This window comes from Musca autumnalis, unplaced genomic scaffold (assembly GCF_047663935.1).
Source record: "Musca autumnalis isolate F117 unplaced genomic scaffold, ASM4766393v1 scaffold_4, whole genome shotgun sequence".
Classification (NCBI taxonomy): Eukaryota; Metazoa; Arthropoda; class Insecta; order Diptera; family Muscidae; genus Musca; species Musca autumnalis.
The window spans coordinates 238,695,069-238,707,712 of NW_027411977.1; the positions used below are offsets into that span (position 1 = coordinate 238,695,069).

Consider the following 12,644-nt stretch of genomic DNA (forward strand, 5'->3'; position numbering starts at 1 on the left):
AATGGAGGTCGACTTCTATACGAAAGACGACCTCATAGGTCGACTTCTATAGAAGAAGACGACCTCATAGGTCGACTTCTATAGAAGAAGACGACCTCATAGGTCGACTTCTATAGAAGAAGACGACCTCATAGGTCGACTTCTAGAGAAGAAGACGACCTCATAGGTCGGTTTCTATACCGAAGACGACCTCATAGGTCGACTTCTGTACCGAAGACGACTTCATAGGTCGACTTCTATGCCAAAGGCGACCTCATAGGTCGACTCTATACCGGAGACGGCCTCATAGGTCGACTTCTGTACGGAGGACGACCTCATAGGTCGACTTCTATACCGAAGACGACCTCATAGTTCGACTTCTATACAGAAGACGAACTCATAGGTCAACTTCTATACAGAAGACTACCTCAATGGTCGACTTCTATACAGAATACGACCTCATAGTTCAACTTCATTAAAGAAGACCACGTCATAGGTCAACTTCTATACCGAAGACGACCTCATAGGTCGACTTCTAAACAGAAGACGACTTCATAGGTCGACTTCTGTAGAAGAAGATGACCTCTTAGGTCGACTTCTATACCGAAGACGACCTCATAGGTCGATTTCTATACCGAAGACGACCTCATAGGGCGATTTCTATAAAGGAGACGACCTCATACTTCGAGAATACGGCCTCATAAATCCACTTTATAAATTTTCACATTTTTAATTTTGTTTTCAAAAAATTGCCCGTTTATACTACGATTTAACGAAAAGCTTAACAAATTTTAAGCTTCTGTCCCCCAAAATATAACTGTGTTTCATTTGCCATTGTGTATCCATCCACCACGCAATATAAGAGTTGACTCTTCTCCCCGTATAACAGTTTCATTTTTTTCACACAAACGCCAAGCTTTAATAAAACGAATTAAACTTTACTCATTCGTTTGTTTTGGTGGGGGCCCAAGCATTCATTTAGTTGGGCTTTAGTAACGGAAGAGTTTAGTTGTGTCGCCAAAGCAGCAGCAGCAGCCGCCGTCGCATTTTTAGTAACCGTTGGTTGATTCGTGTTTCTTTAGCAACAAAAGAACGTTGTGACCGGACGATGACGATGATGATGAGTTAGTTGTAGTACCGTTCAAAACGTTAATATTAGTATATCGTGGTATTGTTGTTAACTGGTTGTTTGGTCGGTTGCTTAACTTTAGTTGTGTGTGAATGAGTGCATGCCTATGCCACTGCCGCTCTGTTCAGTTGATGTATGACGCGGTGTTGTGGGGGCCAATACGGAAAATACCGAAAATGAGAAGTGGAAAATAAGTTGGAAAAATTTTTAAAGAAATTAATGGAATAAAAAATTAAAAAAATATTAAACAAAAAATTCTAGAAAAATTATTAAAAAATTTTGGAGGTTGATGGAAAATAAAGTTGAAATTTTAACAAAAATTGTGTTGAAAGAAGTGCAATAAAGAAGCCATTTCTTCGGTAAAAGAAATAAGGCTAAGGAAGGAAATAAAAATTTATGTGTGTTGCAAAAATTCTGGAAATATTTTCTACGTCATTGAATTCATTATAAAATTGTTAATTTTGTAAAAAATTGTTTAGCAGTAAACCATAAAAATTTCAAGTTCTAAGGCGTTACCCCTTGCCTCTTCCAGTTGTTTTTTTTTTGTGTTGATTTTTTTTTCGTAATGCCACTAAAAGCCGCTTGTAGAATCATCTACAACTACATTGGATACTAATACTAATACCCACAAAACTTGGCTTAAAAAAGTTGCTGTTTGGGCTCGGCTTTAGAGGGGGGAGTTACATGTTGAACAAAAAAAAAAAAAAGACACTCGCTGCCATTTGTTTGCTCAGTTGTAAAATACAAAAAGTTGTGCTCCATACTCTCTTCTTTGCATGAGATTCGGCGTGGCGGAATTACAAAACCCTAACCACATACCTACCTACCTACCCATACCTGGGCTGTGTAAACAACAGCATTTCGAATAGAACAACGTTTTAAACCGGGTTCTTCTCAGCTGGTCAAACGAAGTCTCCGCCGAGAGCATAAGAGCAAAAAAATTCTTCGAATTAAAAGCTTCGTTTGTGGAACATAAAGGAAATGAAACACCCATAGAATTGAGTGGCAGCAACAGGTCGGTCGTCTCGGTCGGTCATCAATACAAAGACAAGCCAATATTTAACCGTTACCACTACCAAAGCAGTAAACAAAAAAATATTTCAATTTGAATAAAAAAAGAAAAACAAATGAGAAGAAACAACGACAGCAACAACAAATAAAACAACAATAAACAATGTGTTAACATTGGCTACGAGGTAAACGTCATCCCGCAAATGCTTTTATTTCGAAGTTCTGGTTGTTTTTTACTAAAACTTGGTTTTTGGAAAACAACAACAACAGCAACAACAAAAATTTACATAAATTCTAATACAAATCAGGTGAGTTGGAGAATAAGAAAATATAAATTAAGATTAGGATAGAGGTTTGAAAATGGTCGTTGGATCACATTGGTGAAAAACTTCACCAATGTGAAATTTTTCTATGAAAATTTACACCAATGTGAAATTTTTCTATGAAAAACTTCACCAATGTGAAATTTTTCTATGAAAAACTTCACCAATGTGAAATTTTTCTATGAAAAACTTCACCAATGTGAAATTTTTCTATGAAAAACTTCACCAATGTGAAATTTTTCTATGAAAAACTTCACCAATGTGAAATTTTTCTATGAAAAACTTCACCAATGTGAAATTTTTCTATGAAAAACTTCACCAATGTGAAATTTTTCTATGAAAAACTTCACCAATGTGAAATTTTTCTATGAAAAACTTCACCAATGTGAAATTTTTCTATGAAAAACTTCACCAATGTGAAATTTTTCTATGAAAAACTTCACCAATGTGAAATTTTTCTATGAAAAACTTCACCAATGTGAAATTTTTCTATGAAAAACTTCACCAATGTGAAATTTTTCTATGAAAAACTTCACCAATGTGAAATTTTTCTATGAAAAACTTCACCAATGTGAAATTTTTCTATGAAAAACTTCACCAATGTGAAATTTTTCTATGAAAAACTTCACCAATGTGAAATTTTTCTATGAAAAACTTCACCAATGTGAAATTTTTCTATGAAAAACTTCACCAATGTTAAATTTTTCTATGAAAATTTTCACAAATGTGAAATTTTTCTATGAAAATTTTCACCAATGTGAAATTTTTCTATGAAAATTTTCACCAATGTGAAATTTTTCTAGGAAAACTTTCGACAATGTGAAATTTTTCTATGAAAATTTTCACCAATGTAAATTATTTCTATGAAAATGTTCATCAATGGAAAATTTTTCTATGAATTTTTCACTTTGTTGAAAATTTTCATAGAAAAATTTCACAGTGGTGAAAATTTTTGTAGAAAAATTTCACATTGGTGAAGTTTTTCATAAAAAAATTTCACATTGGTGAAGTTTTTCATAGAAAAATTTCACATTGGTGAAGTTTTTCATAGAAAAATTTCACATTGGTGAAGTTTTTCATAGAAAAATTTCACATTGGTGAAGTTTTTCATAGAAAAATTTCACATTGGTGAAGTTTTTCATAGAAAAATTTCACATTGGTGAAGTTTTTCATAGAAAAATTTCACATTGGTGAAATTTTTCATTGAAAATTTTCAGATTGGTGAAAATTTTCATAGAATAATTTCACATTGGTAAAAATTTTCATAGAAAAATTTCACATTGGTGAAAATTTTCATAGAAAAATTTCACATTGGTGAAAATTTTCATAGAAAAATTTCACATTGGTGAAAATTTTCATAGAAAAATTTCACACTGGTGAAAATTTTCATAGAAAAATTTCACATTGGTGAAGTTTTTCATAGAAAAATTTCACATTGGTGAAGTTTTTCATAGAAAAATTTCACATTGATGAAGTTTTTCATAGAAAAATTTCACATTGATGAAGTTTTTCATAGAAAAATTTCACATTGATGAAGTTTTTCATAGAAAAATTTCACATTGATGAAGTTTTTCATTGAAAAATTTCACGTTGGTGAAGTTTTTCATAGAAAAATTTCACATTGGTGAAGTTTTTCATAGAAAAATTTCACATTGGTGAAGTTTTTCATAGAAAAATTTCACATTGGTGAAGTTTTTCATAGAAAAATTTCACATTGGTGAAGTTTTTCATAGAAAAATTTCACATTGGTGAAGTTTTTCATAGAAAAATTTCACATTGGTGAAGTTTTTCATAGAAAAATTTCACATTGGTGAAGTTTTTCATAGAAAAATTTCACATTGGTGAAGTTTTTCATAGAAAAATTTCACATTGGTGAAGTTTTTCATAGAAAAATTTCACATTGGTGAAGTTTTTCATAGAAAAATTTCACATTGGTGAAGTTTTTCATAGAAAAATTTCACATTGGTGAAGTTTTTCATAGAAAAATTTCACATTGGTGAAGTTTTTCATAGAAAAATTTCACATTGGTGAAGTTTTTCATAGAAAAATTTCACATTGGTGAAGTCTTTCATAGAAAAATTTCACATTGGTGAAGTCTTTCATAGAAAAATTTCACATTGGTGAAATTTTTAATAGAAAACATGCACATTGGTGAAAATTTTCATAGAAAAATTTTACATTGGTGAACATTTTCATAGAAAAATTTCACATTGGTGAACATTTTCATAGAAAAATTTCACATTGGTGAAAATTTCACATTGGTGAAAATTTTCATAGAAAACTTGCACATTGGTGAAAATTTTCATAGAAAACTTGCACATTGTTGAAAATTTTCATAGACAAGTTTCACATTGGTGAAAATTTTCATAGAAAAATTTCACATTGGTGAAGTTTTTCATAGAAAAATTTCACATTGGTGAAAATTTTCATAAAAAATTTCACATTGGTGAAAATTTTCATAAAAAACTTCACATTGGTGAAAATTTTCATAAAAAATTTCACTTTGGTGAAAATTTTCATAGAAAAATTTCACTTTGGTGAAAGTTTTCATAGAAAATTTTCACATTGGTGAAAGTTTTCATAGAAAAATTTCACATTGGTGAAAATTTTCATAGAAAAATTTCACATTGGTGAACATTTTCATAGAAAAATTTCAAATTGGTGAAAATTTTCATAGAAAAAATTCACATTGGTGAAAATTTTCATAGAAAAAATTCACATTGGTGAAAATTTTCATAGAAAAATTTCACATTGGTGAACATTTTCATAGAAAAATTTCACATTGGTGAAAATTTTCATAGAAAACTTGCACATTGGTGAAAATTTTCATAGAAAAATTTCACATTGGTGAACATTTTCATAGAAAAATTTCACATTAGTGAAAATTTTCATAGAAAAATTTCACATTGGTGAAAATTTTCATAGAAAAATTTCACATTGGTGAAAATTTTCATAGAAAAATTTCACATTGGTGAAAATTTTCATAGAAAAATTTCACATTGGTGAAAATTTTCATAGAAAAATTTCACATTGGTGAAAATTTTCATAGAAAAATTTCACATTGGTGAAAATTTTCATAGAAAAATTTCACATTGGTGAAAATTTTCATAGAAAAATTTCACATTGGTGAAAATTTTCATAGAAAAATTTCACATTGGTGAAAATTTTCATAGAAAAATTTCACATTGGTGAAAATTTTCATAGAAAAATTTCACATTGGTGAAAATTTTCATAGAAAAATTTCACATTGGTGAAAATTTTCATAGAAAAATTTCACATTGGTGAAGTTTTTATTGGAAACCTTGCGCATTCGTGAAGTTTTTCATAGTAAATTTTTCACATTTTCCCCATTTTTTCAATTTTTTATTTTATTTAAATTTCTTCCCAAATTGTGATGAATATTGATTGCCACTTTTTGACAGTATTATTGCTTGAAGTTTATTTACGCACATAACACTTGTTGACTGCAATTTAACAATTGTCAATGCATGTGTGTGTGTGTTTATGTGTAGGAATTTAACATAGAAAAAACGTCTTCATCGCTTTTAATTAGTTGTCTATTTTAAAAATGCAAAACACGCCAACTCGCTGTTGGAACACTTGAACAATTGAAAGCCCGCCATTTGGAACAAAGCAACAACAACAACAGTAGCAACGAAAAAGCTTCTCTCTCCCCTTGTCTTCACCTGTAGCTGACTACGAAACAGGTTTTAGGAATTTTTATTGATTTTTATAATTGTTTGGAAATTATAAAAAAATAAAGTAAATAAATAATTTAACAAATAAAATATAAACAAACAGGTGGGAGTGGGAAAAGTGAATGGAGTCAATTGGAATACAAAGGGAATTGGGTTCAGAAATCAAATTGATTAAATTTTCTTTAGAGAAAAGTTGTTTTAAGAAAATTACAATGGGAACAATTCACTTTGGTCAAGTTTTCAATAAGAAATATTCTCATTGGTGTACTTTTCGCGGGAAAAAGTCTAATTGCTGATTTTTTCACAGGTTGATGGTGCTTTTCCACAGAAAAAAAGTAACATTAGTATATTTTTCTTAACAAATTTTCAAATTGGCGAATCTTTTCATAGGAAAAATTCGAATTGGTGTATTTTCCTTTCAAAAACTTTACATTGTGTGAAATTTTCCATAGTTCACAAGAACTTTTCAAAACGAAATTTTTCAAAGGAAAAATTCACATTGGTGAACTTTTGCAAAGGAAAAATTCTCATGGGTGAAAATTTCCCTAGGAAAAATTCACATTCGTACACATTTTTATAAGAAAAATTAAAATTGGCGAACACTTCTTAAACAAAATTGTTGGATTTTTTTTCTGAGGAAAAATCCAAATTGATGAACTTTTCAATGAAAAAGACCCATATAGATAATTTTTGGAAAAGTTTGGAATTCAATAACTAACATTAAAATAAATAAATAATTCCAATATACAATTTTCGAATGATTTGTGGTATAAATGCTAGTTTTCAAGCTAAGTCTTCGTCCACCCACTAAAAACATTCAAATATGCCTGATGAATGGACTTAGCCATTCGCGAAACGTAAAATAATGGTTGAATGTGTAGGAATTTCGGTGGATTCCTAATTTTTCAATGTATCTCTTAGGTCATAACAGCTAAACTCGAAAGAGAATTAGTTTAAAAATTCACAGTGCTGACTTTTCCCAAAGGAAAAATTTGCATGGGTGAAAATTCCAAAAGGAAAAATTCACATCGGCGAACTTTTCCAAAGGAAAAAATTACATTGGTGAAATTTTTTCATAGGTAAAATTCACATTGGTGAACTTTTTTCCATAGGAAAAATTCACATTGGTGAACTTTTCCATAGGAAAAATGCACATTGGTGAACTTTTCCATAGGAAAAATTCACATTGGTAAACTTTTCCATAGGAAAAATTCACATTGGTGAACTTTTCCATAGGAAAAATTCACATTGGTGAACTTTTCCATAGGAAAAATTCACATTGGTGAATTTTTTCATAGGAAAAACTCACATTGATGATCTTTTCCATAGGAAAAATTCACATTGGTCAGCTTTTCCATAAGAAAAATTCACATTTGTGAACTTTTCAATAGGAAAAATTCACATTGGTGAACTTTTCCATAGGAAAAATTCACATTGGTGAACTTTTCCATAGGAAAAATTCACATTGCTGACCTTTCCCAAAGGAAAAATTTGCATTGGTAAACTTTTCCAAAGAAAAATTTTACATTGATGAACTTTTCCAAAGGAAAATTTTACATTGGTGAATTTTCCGTAGGAAAAATTCACATTGGTGAACTTTTCTATAGTAAAAAATTCACATTGGTGATGTTTTCCATAGAAAAAATTCACATTGGTGAAGTTTTCCATTGGAAAAATTCACATTAGTGAAGTTTTCCATTGGAAAAATTCACATTAGTGAAATTTTCCATGGGAAAATTCACATTGGTGAACTTTTCCATAGGAAAAATTCACATTGGTGAACTTTTCCATAAAAAAAAATTCACATTGGTGAACTTTTCCATAGGAAAAATTCACATCGGTGAACTTTTCCATAGGAAAAATTCACATTGGTGAACTTTTCCATAGGAAAAATTCATATTGGTGAAATTTTCCCTAGGAAAAATTTACGTTAGTGAAGATGACCTATGAGCTCGTCTTCTCATAAGAAGTGACCTATGAAGTCGTTGTCTCTATAGAATTCGACCTATGATTTTGTTTTCTCTACAGAAATCGACTTATGAGGTCGTCTTCGGTATAGAAGTCGATCTATGAGGTCGTCTTCGGTATAGAAGTCAATCTATGAGGTCGTTTTGTCATCTATAAGGTCGTATTCTCAATAGAAGTCGACCTATGAGGTCGTCTTCTCTATATAAGTCGACCTATGAAGTCGTATTTGGTATAGAAGTTGATCTATGAGGTCGTCTCCTCTATAGAAGTTGATCTATGAGGTCGTCTCCTCTATAGAAGTTGACCAATGAAATCGTTTTTTCTTCAGAAGTCGACCTATGAGGTCGACTTTGGTATAGAAGTTGATCTATGAGGTCGTCTCCTCTATAGAAGTTGATCTATGAAATCGTTTTTTCTTCAGAAGTCGACCTATGAGGTCGACTTTGGTATAGAAGTTGATCTATGAGGTCGTCTCCTCTATAGAAGTTGATCTATGAGGTCGTCTCCTCTATAGAAGTTGACCTATAAGGTCGTCTTCTCTATAGAAGTCGACCTATGAGGTCGTCTTCTCTATAGAAGTCGACCTATGAGGTCGTCTTCTCTATAGAAGTCGACCTATGAGGTCGTCTTCTCTATAGAAGTCGACCTATGAGGTCGTCTTCTCTATAGAAGTCGACCTATGAGGTCGTCTTTGGTATAGAAGTGGAGCTATGAGGTTGTCTTTTCTATAGAAGTCGACCTATGAGGTCATCTTATCTATAGAAGTCGACATATGAGGTCGTCTTCTCTATAGAAGTCGACCTATGAGGTCGTCTTCCCTATAGAAGTCGACGTATGAGGTCGTCTTCCCTATAGAAGTCGACCTATGAGGCCGTCTTTGGTATAGAAGTCGACCTATGAGGTTGTCTTCTCTATAGAAGTCGACCTATGAGGTCGTCTTCTCTATAGAAGTCGACCTATGAGGTCGTCTTCTCTATAGAGGTTGACCTATGAGGTCGTCTTCTCTATAGAAGTCTACCTATGAGGTCGTTTTCGGTATAGAAGTCTACTGTATAGGAGTGGATCTATGAGGTTGTCTTCGGTATAGAAGTCTACTGTATAGGAGTGGATCTATGAGGTTGTCTTCGGTATAGAAGTCTACCTATGAGGCCGTCTTCTGTATAGGAGTGGATCTATGAGGTCGTCTTCTCTATAGAAGTCGACCAATGATGTCTTTCTTTATAGAAGTTCACCTATAAGGTCGTCTTTTCTATAGAAGTTGACCTATGGGGTCGTCTTCTCTATAGAAGTCGACCTATGAGGACGTCCTCTCTATAGAAGTCGACCAATGAGGTCATCTTTTTTATAGAAATCGACCTATGAGGTTGTCTTCTTTACAAAAGTCTACCTATGAGGTCGTCTTCGGTATAGAAGTCGACCTATGAGGCCGTCTTCTGTATAGGAGTGGATCTATGAGGTTGTCTTCGGTATAGAAGTCTACCTATGAGGCCGTCTTCTGTATAGGAGTGGATCTATGTGGTTGTCTTCGGTATAGAGGTCGATCTATGAGGTCGTCTTCGGTATAGAAGTCGATCTATGAACTCGTTTTCTCACCTATAAGGTCGTATTCTTTATAGAAGTCGACCTGTAAGGTCGTCTTCGGTAAAGAGGTAGACCTATGAGGTCGTCTTCTCAATAGAAGTCTACCTATGAGGTCGTCTTCTCTACAGAAGTCGACCTATGAGGTCGTCTTCTGTGTAGAAGTCGATCTGTGAGGTCTTCTTCGGTATAGAAGTCGATCTATGAGGTCTTCTTCGGTATAGAAGTCGTTCTATGAAGTCGTTTTCTCACCTATGAGGTCGTATTCTCAATAGAAATTGACCTATGAGGTCGTCTTTGGTATAGAAGTTGACCTATGAGGTCGTCTTCTCTATAGAAGTTGACCTATAAGGTTGTGTTTTCTATAGAAGTTGACCTATGAGGTCGTCTTTTCTATATAAGTCGACCTATTTCACATTCTCGAACTTTTACACTGGAAAAATGCACTGTGGTGAACTTTTGATTATTGTCCAAAATGATTTGAGATTTTTCTTTGGGTCTTTTTTTGGTTATTGATTGATTTAAGGCGTCTAGCGAACCTCCCACTTTTAAAAATGCTTTTTGTTATTTTATAAAAAACCGACCTCTATCATTGAATCTTTTGCTTGTGTGTCTTAGCCAGATAGTCTCCTCCATTGTCTTGAATATGTTTTTGCTGTCACAGATGATGCTGATTAATATGGTGGAGGTGGGTGGGTGGAAGGCTGGTTTGTTGGCACTTGGCTATAGAACACATTATCATGATAGGCTTAGATAGCTTTGGCCATTGTCTTTGAAAAAAAGAAACAAACAAGAAACTGGTGACTTAAGTTCCCCCAACATATTCGCAGCAAAAGTTCAAAAAACTCTGATTTTTATTCACTTAGCTTTATAGGCCTCTGTGACCGTCAAAAGCAAGAAAGCCAAAAGACAATAGAAATGTTTGTGCTGCACAACTCTTTCACACAACAAATTCAACTTAGCAGCCACGAAGCAGCAGCGATGCTTTATGTTGTGATTGAAGCTTAACTACACAATAGACATGGGCGGAGGGAAGTGATGATGATGCTCTCACATAATTCCATCTAGAGGCAGGGCCAGGGTATAACTGCCGCTGCTAATTTCATATCATCATGCAAAAGGTTTTAATTTTATTTTTCCATAATTTTATTTTATTTTTCCTAAACAATACCTGGTAACCTGGCATTGGCTTAACAAATTCACTCAGTCGTTCATAATTTTAGGGTGGGATAGGACAAACAACAATGTTAAGGGAGGGGAGGAACATAAGAGAGCGGATTATGTGAAAATATAGTTTTATTGTTGTTAAATTTGTCAAAACAACTAATTAAAAAATGTTACAATTTAATTAAACAGGTATTACGAACATGTCCGAACGAACCTTGTTGAAAATTTAATGAGATTTTAAGCGGAATATTTTATGGATCATGGTAATTAGAATGTATTAAATCACAATGTTCCATTAGGGAGGACAATAAAAACCCCTTTCCAAGAACCATGACATCATTAGGCTACCAAACCATGTTCCTCGCTTCCTCCCCCCTTAATTGTTGCCTAATTACCTTCGTCTGTTTTTGTTATGAACCCTACAACTTCCCAATCTATTTTTAGCTCACTTTGATTACTTTGCAATGAATCGAACAATTTCATACGAATTTGGCAAAATCCAAAAAACGAACCCAACATTTATTTACATTTCCAGGAAATATTCCCCCACCCTGAACCTCTCACATATTACGTCCATGACGTTCCGGCAGGGTGTTAACCTTGACCAATCCTATATTTTTTGTATTTATGTTGTTGTTCTTATTGTTGTTATTTCGGTCATAACAAAGACTAGCCCAACTTTGAAAAAAAACACCACCCTGACCATTTCTGTTGGGGTATTTTTGGTTTCCTCTTGTTTTTTATTCCTGATAACAACAACAGCAAGAATGTTAGTACTAAGCACGCAATAATTGCGTTCAACCAACCCCAAAAACATAAAAAAACTACTCCAAAAATACAACAACACGACGTCATCAAAACAAACAAAAACATGGTTGTCTGGACACAAATTACACAAAACAATACTGACCTCTAAAAACAACAGGGAAAAACCTTAAAGCTGGAAAATGGGAAAAGTTATGTACTTTTGTTGCAATAGAAAATGTAATTTAATTAGAATGGGGCTTATGTATAGAAATCTACCTGTGAGGTCGTCTTCTGTAAAGAAGTTTAACAGCTCAACTTCTTCACGGTCTTCTGTATATATGTAAGTTGACCTGTTATGTCCTCTTCTGTAAAGAAGATGTGCTATGAGATCGACTTTCTATTTTATCCATTGAAGAGGACTTCCTCTGTCCACACAAAACCTTTGAAAGTGTTGTTCTGTCCATAGAAAATGTTTAGAAGTTGTCTTTGAACGTAAAAAACTTTTAAAGAATATTTATTTGTCCCTAGAAGATATTTAGGGATCTTCATATGTCCATAGACATTCAGATGACTTTTTCTGTAAATAGAATACCTTAAAAGGTCTTCTTCATTCCATAGAAGACCTTAAGAGGCATTCTTCAGTACATAGAAGACTTTAAGAGGTCTACTTCTGTCCATGGAATACCTTTAGACGTCTTCTTTTGTTCGTAAAACACATTTGAAGATATTCCCCTTTCCACAGACGACCTTAAGAGGCCTTATTCTGTTCATAGAAGGCCTTAAGAGTTCTACTTCTGTCCATGGAAGATCTTTAGAGGTCTGCTTTTATTCCTAAAAGACATTTAGAGATGCTATTTCTATCCATAAAAGATCGCTAGAAGTCTTTATTTGTCCCTAGAAGACATTCATATATCCATGAAAGAACTTTAGATGTCTTCTTCTGTCCATAGAAGACGTGTCCATAGAATAACTTTGGACGTCTTATTTTGTTCCTTGAACGCATTTAGCGATATTCTTATTTCTACAGAAGACCTTAAGAGGCTT

At 33.2% G+C, this 12,644-nt stretch overlaps 1 protein-coding gene across 1 annotated transcript in view; it reads left to right on the forward strand.

Annotated features, from left to right (window-relative positions):
* Positions 1 to 928: 928 nt before the first annotated feature.
* The window catches only part of LOC141401275 (uncharacterized), a 121,909-nt gene continuing 110,193 nt past the window's right edge, over positions 929 to 12,644 (forward strand). The window contains exon 1 of the mRNA XM_073981367.1: positions 929 to 2,427. The gene's annotated coding sequence lies outside the window, so the exon portion shown is untranslated. The remainder of the gene's footprint in view (positions 2,428 to 12,644) is intronic.